Source organism: Heliangelus exortis, chromosome 8 (assembly GCF_036169615.1).
Source record: "Heliangelus exortis chromosome 8, bHelExo1.hap1, whole genome shotgun sequence".
NCBI lineage: Eukaryota > Metazoa > Chordata > Aves > Apodiformes > Trochilidae > Heliangelus > Heliangelus exortis.
In genome coordinates, this window is record NC_092429.1 from 29,574,964 (window position 1) to 29,585,991 (window position 11,028).

General features: G+C 54.8%; 2 long non-coding RNA genes across 14 annotated transcripts in view; one reads left to right on the top strand and one right to left on the bottom strand.

Annotated features, from left to right (window-relative positions):
• LOC139799422 (uncharacterized) overlaps positions 1 to 11,028 on the top strand; it is a 32,049-nt gene extending 21,021 nt beyond the window's left edge. For 10 of the 12 annotated variants that reach the window (XR_011727253.1, XR_011727244.1, XR_011727245.1 and 7 more), the window contains 2 exons: positions 384 to 550; positions 10,770 to 11,028. This is a non-coding gene — a long non-coding RNA (uncharacterized lncRNA). Of the gene's footprint in view, positions 1 to 383; positions 3,698 to 3,741; positions 6,622 to 9,398 lie in introns of those variants that run through there. The other 2 variants (XR_011727254.1, XR_011727250.1) reach the window with 2 other exon arrangements.
• Positions 6,538 to 8,828, bottom strand: LOC139799424 (uncharacterized). Of its 2 annotated transcripts, none has more exons than XR_011727257.1 (2): positions 7,667 to 8,828; positions 6,538 to 7,161 (listed from the first exon to the last, which is right to left on the bottom strand). It is a non-coding gene; the product is annotated as an uncharacterized lncRNA (long non-coding RNA). The 2 variants fall into 2 exon arrangements; XR_011727256.1 differs by having other exon boundaries at positions 6,538 to 7,190.

The following is an 11,028-nucleotide window of genomic DNA, read 5'->3' on the forward strand; positions in this document are numbered from 1 at the left end:
GGGCCGGAAAGCAGGCGGAGCTCCTGGATATTCAGATCCCAGCAAACGCCTGTGCTTCCTGCAGGAAAGGCTTTGCCCAGGGGCACCTTTGGCTCAGCAGCTGCGGTGCTTTTGGGGCATCTCGGTTCCTAACAGGGAAAGTTCTCCAGAGCACCCAGCTCGTCCCCGGGTTCCCCGCGGCTCCCAGCAGAGTTAACTGGAGGTTCTGTTCCCACCAGGAGCAGAGTTCACTGGAGGTTCTGTTCCCATCTCCTCTGCAGCTGAAGCCCTGCACACAGCCAGGGGGTGGCTACACCAGGCACTTGCAAGCACTGCAGAACGGAGCGGCTGTGGGAAGCAGAATTAAAACTTGCTCATTTAGTGTTTTTCTGACTGCCTGCCAGGCTTGCATCTGCTCTTCAGCCGACGCAGGGCTGGCTAATAGATGGGAAGAATGTGAATAATTTTTGTCACGTGGAGGAGGAAGAGGGAGCAGAGACTGCGGCCGCCCGCTGAGCTGAAAACTGATGCTCACGTCTTGTTGACTGATAGGGAGAAGATGCCAACACAGGTATGATTTTTTTGTGTTGCTTTTGGAGAAGGGCTTTCTAGAACTTTGATAACATGAGAAGTTACCCAGCGTGGCCAAACCAAGCAAGCACTGAGGCCTGCAGCCGTTGTCGTGTTGTCCTTGGTCCCGTGCTGCTTCTCCACAAACATGACTGGTTTGCTTTTTTATGGATAAAACACACATGGACCAAACTTTCAATTGGCAAGTGTTCAGAAAGGCAGGAAAACATGAAGTTGTGTTAAACCTCCCCAGTTTAACCCCTGTTCTAGGCAGGGTTATGTAAAGCTTTGCATTGGCAATTCATGATGGTTTCTTTATGGTTGAAAGCAAAGCTCAAAAGGGCTTTAGGGCTGGAGACAAGACACCCTCAAAAGTCTTTTAAAACCCTATAGCCTATATTGAGCCTATAAAATCTTGCTTACAGCATGAGTCTGAATCAAGTCCCCCCACTTTTCTCTCACATACATGCCCCAAGTCCCCTTATCTTGTGCTTTTATATGGATCAAGCATCCTCCCAAGCTGCTCCGAGTACTGAGCCACAGAAGAGGCAAAAATGGGCTGGTTTTGGCTGGTCCCAGCTCTCCATCCTCAGCAGATCATCTCATGGGTGTGGGAAGGAGGGAAGTGCATGATCTTGGAGGCACCTGGCTGCGTGGTGACACCTCTCAGGAGGCCCTCAGAACCTTCCAGAACACTCGGTTGCCCTTTCCCTGTCCTTTCATCCCATCTCTCACCACCGGAGAGCTGGGAGCGCTTTAAACCCATTTATTTGAAGCCAGGGAAGGAGGAGAAATACAATTACTGGGTCAGAGATTTATCTCCTGCAGGGTGCCTCACGGGCAGCGTGTCTGCTGAAACAAAAATTGCCATTTGTCTAGCCCTGATAATTTCATAAGTGGCTCTGGATCCATGGGTGAAATACGGCCATTCCCAGGGAAGGTGCCTGCACTTTGATGGGTGCTGCAAACAGCTGCTGCCTCTGGGGTGAGCAGGGATGTCCACAGCAGCTCCAGACACACCCCAAAACCTCGTCCTTTCTTTATTCCCATCCCAAGTGAAGGTGCTGGGGTGTCCAGTGCAAGTCTGCTGCAGGGAAGCCAGGGTTGTCCCTAGCTCAGTGTCCCAGCAGGGTGACACCAATCCAGTCACTCCCACCCTGCCCCCGTGGCTGCATCCCTCAGCTGTGGGATCTCATCCCCACTCTGCTCCCCACTGAGCAGCTTGTGGGGCTCCTATGTGTGCCCCACTCTTCCTCAGGGCTTCAGCCCTGGTGTGCCTGCAGCATCACTGCATTTCCTCCGTGTTTTTCCAAGGAGCAGGCTCACACCCTAAATGTGCTCAGAGAAGCCCAATGGGGCTGTGTGAGCTGCACCCCTCAGGCACCCAGTGCTGCATCCCTTAGGGGTGAGGGGGACACACACATCAAAATCCAGGGCATTTCCCACAGGAAGCTGGTGTCCAGGAGAGGGCAGGATTAGCCACCAGGCACTGCCCAGTATTTCAGGGCTGGGACACTTGCCCACTGCTGTTTTTTCCAGCCCAGAGGGAGCTTTGCCTGCTCCACAGCTCTTCTTTTTTTTACTTTTTTTTTTTCCCCCCCAGAGCTTAACCCCCTCTTCGAGCTGTGTGGTTTGTGCCTTTTCTGTCCCCTGCCAGCCCCGGGCCGTCCCCACAGAGCCAGGGGGCCCAGCAGGCTCCTTGTTTACTGCGTGTTCCTGGTGCTGAGCCATAGGTGGCAGCTGCTTCTCCCGGAGACACCGTGTGTGTGTCCCCCCTGCGGGGCACAAAAAATCCTTCACGGTAACGGGGGGATCGGTTGCAAGAAGCTTTGCCCTTCCTGGAAGCAGGGGCAGCTGCTGTCACCCTTCCAGCAGCAGAGAGCAGGGTGTGCCAGGGGCTCTGCCCCACGGGGAGGATGCTGGAGAGGGACCAAGGGCTCCGGGAGGCAGTGGCAGAGCTGGCAGCACCCTGAGAGGCTGAGCACCCATCCCAGCAGCACCGGGTGTGGGTGAGATGTTCTGCCCAAGGAGTGACGTGCTGGGAAAGCCCATGCTTGGCTAGATCAGGAGGCCGGGAATAAATAGGAGTCAGGGTGGAGCATGAATGGAGAGCAGCCCTGAGGAGAACACCTTGGGGGTGTTGGTTGATGAGAAGCTCACCAGGAGCCAGCAAGGTGCACTTGAAGCCCAGAAAGCCAACTGTGCCCTGGGCTGCATCACCAGCAGCAGGGCCAGCAAGCCAGGAAAGGGAGGGATGCTGGCTTCAGCCCCATGAGGTGGAGGAGCATGGCAGGCAGGGCATGGTGCACAGCAGGGACACGGCCTGTTTGTCCCTTTTCCTCCAGGGACATCGTCCCCAGACACCTGGGCAGGTGCAGGGCTTCCAGGGGTGGTTGTTGCCATGTTTTAGGGGTGGTTGTAGCCATGTTTTGGAGCAAGCAGTGGTTTGTCTCATGAGGAAAAAAAAAAAATATATATATAGTTTCCTTGTAAGCAAACAAAGCTTGACTTTATTGCCCTTAAAGTGCAACCAGCACAAACAGTGGCAAAAGTGCAAACACTGATAATGCTCAGGACATTCTGAGCTGTGCAAACAGCCAGAGGTGGAGGGCTGTGTTGAAATGAAGGGGTGAGGGGACTCGGGAGGGAGGAGAGCCCTCAGCCCCCCTGGGCAGTCCAGGTTTTGGGTGGAGGGCTGAATGGGAGCTCTGCAGAGCACACAAAACCCTCACCGAGGTGGGATGCAGATGTTATTATGATTTTTTTTTTTTTTGCCCCAACCTGAGGCTCTACCTCACCTCTTTTTTTCTTGGTAAGCAGCCTCACTGCACACTCCTCATGCTCCTCCTGCAGCTTTTCTGTCCCATCCACCTCTCCGAGGCCTCCTGGGGTGATGATCCATAGGTGGCTGCTGGATGCCCTGCTGGCTCCTTGCCTGGTGTCCACAAAACCCTGTTCCTCCCCACCCCATCCCTGTTCCTCAGGGCACGTTGTTCCCTGGACAGGGGAGATGCCTGGGAGGCTCAGTCTTTGCAGACGTGAGAGCTTCCAGGGAGCCAGAGCCCCAGTGCTGGAGGTAGGGATTAAGGTCCAGCTCCTCAGGAGACATGTGGGCATCTGCCTCCTATTACTTAGGATTCCAAAGGAGGTTGGGAAAAGCAGAGCTCTGCAAACTGGGCCAGAAGAAGAAAGGAAGAGCCCAGGGGTGGCTCAGCAGAGTCAGGCAGGGTGCAGGGACCTCAGCTCCATCCCTGCAGATGGAGCATCTCTCCAGGATGGAGCTGCCAGGCTGGGAGGGGAAGAGGTGCTGGGAGTCAGGGCAGCCCTCCTCATCCTGCCATGAAGGGATTACCATGGTTTGTGTCTGGCTGACAACCCCTTCCCTAACCCAGCCTTGGGCAGGGGGCTAAAAGCTTTTTCTCATTAAATCCATCACCTTCCCCTCATCTTGCCTGAAGCATTCCAGGTCTTTCTCCTTCCCTCCCAACTTCCTGACTTGGACACCCCCCTGGCTGCCCAGTGCTTCAGCTGATGGGGATCACCACCAGTTGGGAGTTTTGGGGAAGGGAGGGACCCAAGGAGCCTTTCCCTCCCTGCAGCACATCAGCTCAGCCTCCAGCACTGGTACCTATATTCCTGCAGCCCCTAAGAGCTGAATATTGGGAAGGAAATGAATGGCTTTGCCAGACCTACCCAAAATCAGCCAGCTCAGCATGTCACTGAGGGAGGGGACAGGCAAACAGGATGGCGACACACTTGCTGTTGTAAGGCTTGAGAAAACAGGCTGAAGTACAGTACATAAAGTAACAAAAAAATAGACATACTGGGGGAAGTTCAGTTGCTTTGGGACAAAGTGATCTATTTTTTTTTTATATTTTTCAAACCCCAGCCTTCCTTTACTTGTGCTCTTAATTCTGCCAAGTCTGAGTGACGATTCTGGGACTTCTCCCAGCTGGACTCCACTTTCTGGTAGGAGAGGCCAGAGCTGGAGCACCCGCAGAACCCAGGCTGGGAGCAGAGAGATGCACATCAGATGTGACACCCAGGGTGGTTTTGGCTCAGGGTGTTGCTCTGACCAAGGCTGGAGACCAAGGACAGTCAGGGATTGGAGTAAAAGGGCTTAGGCAAGCAAGCAAGGGGCTTTCTCAGCAGGGTTTGCCAGGTGATGTGGGTGATGCAGGCAGGTGGGCAGACACAGAGCCCAGGACACACTTTGGTGAACACACTGTCCCGTGGGGATGCTCATGGCATTCAAGGAAGAATCCAGACAAAACGGATGCTTGGCACTGTCAGCTTTTCAGAACAAGTTATTCTCAAAGAGGTTTTCTCCCCTGTTTGGTTTCTCACCCCAAACACTCACCTCCCTTCCGAAAATTGCAATGAACACATCTGGAGTTAGTGAGCCCCCCATCTCCCTTTTCCCCCATCCCTGCCCCGTGCCATGAGCAGCTGTCACCTCACCCATGGGGTGCTGGAAGCTGTCAGGACTAAAAATTCACAGTTCCCAGGGGAGGAGAAAAGCTATTTTAGAGCCCTCAGTGCTGTGGCAGCTCAGATGATTTCCTGAAGCTTCCCATGAAGCTATTCAGGCATCTGGCTCTGCAGGTGTAAAGCAGCTCACACAACCAGCACTCCCTGCTGATTTTCTTGAGTCCCCCCTCAGTTAGTTTTTCTCTGTGCTACCAGGATGTGGGGAAACAACCTTTGTCTATTGAGCTTGCTCAGGATGAGATGAGGAAGGGGGGTTGCATATTTTTTTTTCTATGGTTGTCCAGTCCTGGGTAAAACACACCAAGGCATGGCAGGGAGGACAGGTGGGCTTGGGGACAGCCCTGGGAAACAAAGCCCCCGTGTCCCTGGAGTGCTCAGTCCGTGGGGTTCCTGTGTGGAGAGGAGAAGGAGGGGGTCCCTGCTGATGGGGGGGTCCCTGCAGAAGGGGGGGTCCCTGCAGAAGGGGGGGTCCCTGCAGGCAGCCCCCGTTCCAGCCCGGTGCCCGGGTCAGGCGCCCCGCATCACGCGCCCCAACCATCGCCACGGGCTGGCACTCCACAGCTGCTTTGAGGTCCTGCCAGGGACAGCAGGTTGCCACTGCCAACAAATCAGAGCCATTGTGCTCCATCCCTCTCCCCCCCCCCTCTCACCCCCCCTCCAGCTCCTTTCTCCCCATTAATAGCCCCTTTCTCTATCCCGGGAACGTGATGCTGCATCACCAGCTCCAGGCTGCTGCCTGCACCCACCAGGGACCAGACGTGGACCATGGCCCTGTCACCTGGGGGGGCTAGAGGAAAGCTGGGCAGGGACTCTTTATAAGGGCATGTAGCAATAGAACAAGGGGCAATGGCTTTAAACTGGAAGAGAGGAGATTTAGGTCGGGCATTAGGAAGAAATTCTTCACTGTGAGGTTGCCCCCAGAAGCTGTGGCTGCCCCATCCCTGGCAGTGTTGAAGGTTGGATGGGGCTTGGAGCTGGGGGAGGTGTCCCTGCCCATGCAGGTGGAGTGGATGGGGCCAGATGATCTTTAAAGCCCCTTCCAACCTAAAGCAGTCTGTGATCCTGTGACTGATTCTATGATGATGTCCCAGCTGGGGCTGACCCGCAAGAACTGGCTGCACATCTAGTCCTGCAGCCCCCCCCAAAGAACAGCACCTTGATATTGTACCAAGGTGCTTGTACGGGGTTGGTGCAGCTCTGCCACCACTGTATCCATAAGCTCTTTTCACAAAAAAATGGGTTTGATTCTCCCATGGCTGCAAAAAAAAGCATCTCCCCCACTCACCCCGTGGCTGATGTTGGGTGCAGAGGAGCCGTGCACAGCAGTGGGTGCCCAATGTAAGGGCTGGAGCAGGGAGGGGGGTTTGGAGCCCCTCCAGGGACACGAGCTACCTAGCCAAGCTGTTGTTCTCATTTGTTATTCAGTGCTAAGGAAATCTGCACCATTCTCTCGTCAGCCTCCCCATCCTGGAGGATAATTAATGCTAACGTCATTCATTTCATTTTGCTCCAGCTGCTGGGCTCTGGAACAGATGTTTTATTGTTCCGACTGAACACACACGACCCAAAACCCAACAAAACCCAACTAATTTGTGCTTTCAGTGAGGTTAGCCACAGTTTCCCCTCTGCAGAAATGTGAGGAGACAGAGCAAGAGCCCCAGGGAAGCCCCAGGCCAGGTTTATACATCCAGCTAAGTGTCAGCCTCCTGCAAATGCTGCAGCACTCTCCCCAAAACCACCAGAGCCCAACAGAGTCCCACTTCCCCCAGTCCTGAGCTGTCACCTTCAGGTGGGATGCTCCATAGCGACCTTCACGTCCTCCCAGGAGCAGAAATCCAGCCTGGGGTTTGCAAGGAGGAGAGCAGCACCTGTTTAGGAGCAAGGAAACGTGTGTGCTCCAAGGAGCAGACAAAAATAGGTGCAAAAACGTGCCAGCCACGCTTGCATCTTCAGGGCAAATGAGGTCACCCCCTTTTCCAGCTCAAGGAAAGCAGCCTGGGCATTCGATGCTTCAGCACAAGAGGTGACATCTGGAAGTCACAGGCTGGTCCAGCTCTGGCCCAGCCAAGCACCCCAAGCACTGCATCCTTAGGTGTCCCAATGAAGATACCACCAGGCAAGCTGTGGAGCAAGTGGGAAACCATTGAGAGCTGTTAAAAACAAACAAACAAACAAACAAACAAAAAACAAACAAAAAAAAAACCAAACCAAAAAACAAAAAAAAGCAAGCTTGCTAAAAGAACTTTTAAAACCACCCAGGCTAATAGATGTTTAATATTAATTTTCTCCCTAATAATAATAATAATAATAATAATAACCCCATATTAATAACACCTCCAGGTGTGTGCCACGTGCTTGGCATTATTTCTGGCAGCTCCCTGTTCCACAAAAGGGGGATGTTAGGGGCCCAGTCCTAAGGGATTCAATCCTATATGGAGCAGTATGAAATGCCTCAGGGGACTGTGCTGGGCCTGGGAACCAGCACGTGGTTTGGGAAGCCCTGGCAGCAGAACCACCACAGTGTCCCCTCTGAGCAGCCCAAGAGTGGTGGGAAGCCACTGACTTTTTGTGGTTGCAAATAAACCAGACCTCATCCACGGAGGTCCCTGGGCTCTGCAGTACCTACCCTGTAAATCCAGCTGCAGAGGAGCAGTGCCAGATGTGACTGTCCCCTGAGAACAGCAATGGAATCTGTAAGGCAAAAAAAAAAACCCCAGCAAGAGCAGTAAGAGGATGGAGCTGGAAAACTCCCTCCCCACTCAGCTCCGTCTGTGTCCCCTCCTTTGCCAGGTGACAAGTTGCTCCCAGTTCAAACCAACCCCCCTGCACCCCTGCACCAGGGATGCTTCTCTGCTGCCCCGTGTGCCTGCAGCATCCCAGCACCACAGGGATCCTATAGGTGAATCTCTGGAGGGAAGCAACAGGCTCCCAGGTGTGGGATCACCCCTGAGCGCTCGGGACACCCCAGCTGAGGGATGCCTGACTTTTGGGAGGCTCAAGCAGAGGGAACCACCCCCGAGGAGCAGCAGGAAAAGCAGAGGAAGAGGTTTCTCACCTCTCTAGGAGCAGCTCTCAGATGATGACTCTCAGCACATCTTGCTTGTCCTAATCCCTAAGCAAAGCACTTGCCTTAAAGCCAAGCTCTGACACTCTCTGCTCATCCCACGAGCATCTCTTGCTACACTTCCCAGCTGGGTCAGTCAGTGTCTCACTTGAGCTCAGCTTTACCTCATAAAATGACGATTTCCTCCCACATGGGGGCTGTGACTCCATCATCCTCTGGAGTGAGAGCCCCAGGATGCTCCTGGCATGCAGAGCAGTGCCCGAGGTGACTCAGGAGGTGTGACAGCCACTTGCCTGACTCACTCAGCACTCAGCCCAAGGATGCTCCCTTGGGGACACCTCATTTCTTGGTGATGAAGAAGAGGAGACCCAAGGTCTGGTCTGTGCTGTGCAAACCCACGCCTTCCCCTTGGCTGTCTTGGTGTCCCCCCCTTTCCTCAGCTCTTGACTCAACACAATGCCAGCTCATCCTCCCACTCAGCAAGCACAGTACACCCCAGTCTCCTCCCAGTTTGCCCCAGTCTCATCTCCCCAGCCCCAGCTCCTTTGAGCTGAAGCCCCAGGAATCCCCTCCTGAAGGAGAAGCCCCAGGCACCCTTTGCCCTTCCCCAGGGGGTCTCCAGCACTGCCCAGCCAGACCCCAACTCCCTGGGGCTCCTCCAGGAGGGGTCAGAGCAGGAGGGCTGCCCCCAGTCCCCCCCGATCCTGGCTGCCCCCCAGCCCAGCACTGCGGGGACACTTGAGCCCTGGCTCAGCTGTTGCCTGCAGCCCGTCCCCAAGGAGCAGGATGGGGACAGGGACAGGGACAGGGAGCTGCTGCAGGGTGGAATTTCACTCACTCTGGTGACCCCGTGCCTGCAGCACGCTCTAAAAATACAAATAAACTGGCGGGTGGCACCCAGCCCACCCCACTTCCAGCAGTCAGGCTCTGCCTGCCCCAGCCGGCTCCTCCTCTGGGAGAGAAATGAAGCTGAGGGCAGGGGGAAAAAAAAAAAAAAAAAAGGCCAGGTCCTGTTTGTCCCCTGTTTCAGCTGAAGACTGCACTTAGAAATCGAGTGTGGGCAATTTGCTGAAGCCTGGGTGTGGGGTGGGCTGTGGGGAGGCTCAGTGTGTTCCCTGCCATGCTCTTCCCATCCCCTCTGGGCCCTCCTGTTCCTCTGACCACCCATCCAAACCCATCAGGCTGGGGGCAGGGGCTGCAGTGGTCCCTGCACTGTGGGGACCCCATCCCCACCCACCAAGAACTTCTCATCCTCCTGGTGGCCTTTTCTTCACCCTCCTTCCTACCTCCCCAGGTGTTCCCAAGCCTCACCTGGAGGCTGTTAGCAGAAACCTCATTAATGTCACTCACAGTGATTGGGAAATCCCCTTCCCACCCACCCAGGGGACACAGCCAAAGCAAGAAGACCCAGGTACCCTGCCCTTGCCTTCACCCCACAGTGTCCCCTCGCATGTCCCCAAGCTGAGGAGAAGCCCCTCGGTGCTTCCTTTAGCCTCCCTCTCCCCTTTTGCCATCAGCCCTGGCACCCCCAGAAGCCACTGGGATGGGGAGAGCTCCTGGGAGGGGATTGGGTTGAGTTTCTGGGCAGTGCTTCCCTGGTGCTCCCCAGCTCCCTGCCCCACATCCCCTGCTGGGAGGGTTCCTGGAAGTGGGAGTTGGTTTTGTACCCTCTCTCCCTCTCCACCTCTTCCCCTGGACACACACTTCCCATCCCATCCCATCCCATCCCATCCCAGGGCTGGCCCCAGTTTTTTTTTTTTTTTCTTCTTTCCCTCCTCTGAACTCTGTTTAACTCTTCACATCTCTGCACTTAAAGCAGAGGCAGTGGGATGGTTAAATCCCTTTGCTGGGATGGTTAAATGCCACATTTCCTCCACCCTGTGGCACCAGGCTGCTCAGGTGACACCAGAGCCCCAGCCAGCCACTCTGGGATGAATCAGGCCCTGGAGCTCAGGCCCTTGGCTGGTTTGTGAACCCTTTGCCAGTGCAGGGAAATGGGGGGTGAGTCAGTCAGGGACCCTGAGCATCCCTTGCAAACCCTGGTGCCAGGAGAGCTGTGCCCTGTGTGGCAGAGGATGCTGCAGCCCCAGCTGGCAGACAGGGCTGGAGGAAGAGGTAGGAGGAGGAAGGTCTCTCCCTCCTCCCCTGGGCCATGCACAGACACACCACAGAGCTCTGCTACCCCCAAACCCTGCCTGGAAACCTCCCCTGCCACGGGCACACGGAGGATGGGGCTCACCACACCCCACCCAGAGCCCCTCTGTGCCCCCACCCCAGCAGAGCAGGGCAGAGGGAGATGAGGGCTTGAGATGTGCTGGTGCTGGTGCAGATGTGAGCCCATCCAATATGGACTCACAATATGCAGCAATATGCATATTATATGCCCTGCAATATGCAGCTCCAGGGCCAGGAGGACAGCCCTGGCTTTACAGCCCAGTAGGAAACATCTTCTCTCCCTCCCTTTCTGGAGCAGCATCATCCATAGGACCATCCACACCTGGAGGCCCCCCTGAATTACTCTCTTTGTGTAACATTACCCATCCTGAGCTTTCAGAGGCCCAGCACTTCCCCAGGCTCTGGATGTTGCTCACTGATTTTCTTTATGTACAGCCCTTCCTCGGTCAGATTGGTTTTGTTTGTCTAAATCTTTCTATTCTTATTCCAGATTTCTTTTTGAGATAGGCTGGAGATGCCACCAGGGCAAAGGTTTCCCTCAAAGGTATTTAATGTTTGGGAACACAGGCTGCAAGATCTGCTCTTGCAAAGACTCGTGCACATCTTTGACTTGAGACACCTGCACTGCTCCATCGTGGCAAGTGAAATAGTTTCAAGCTGAAAGTTACCCTACACCTCCTGTTTGGGTTTTTTGTTTTGTTTTGCCTTCTGGTGCACATGTTTCCCTTGCAAATAAAGAGCCAAAAAAA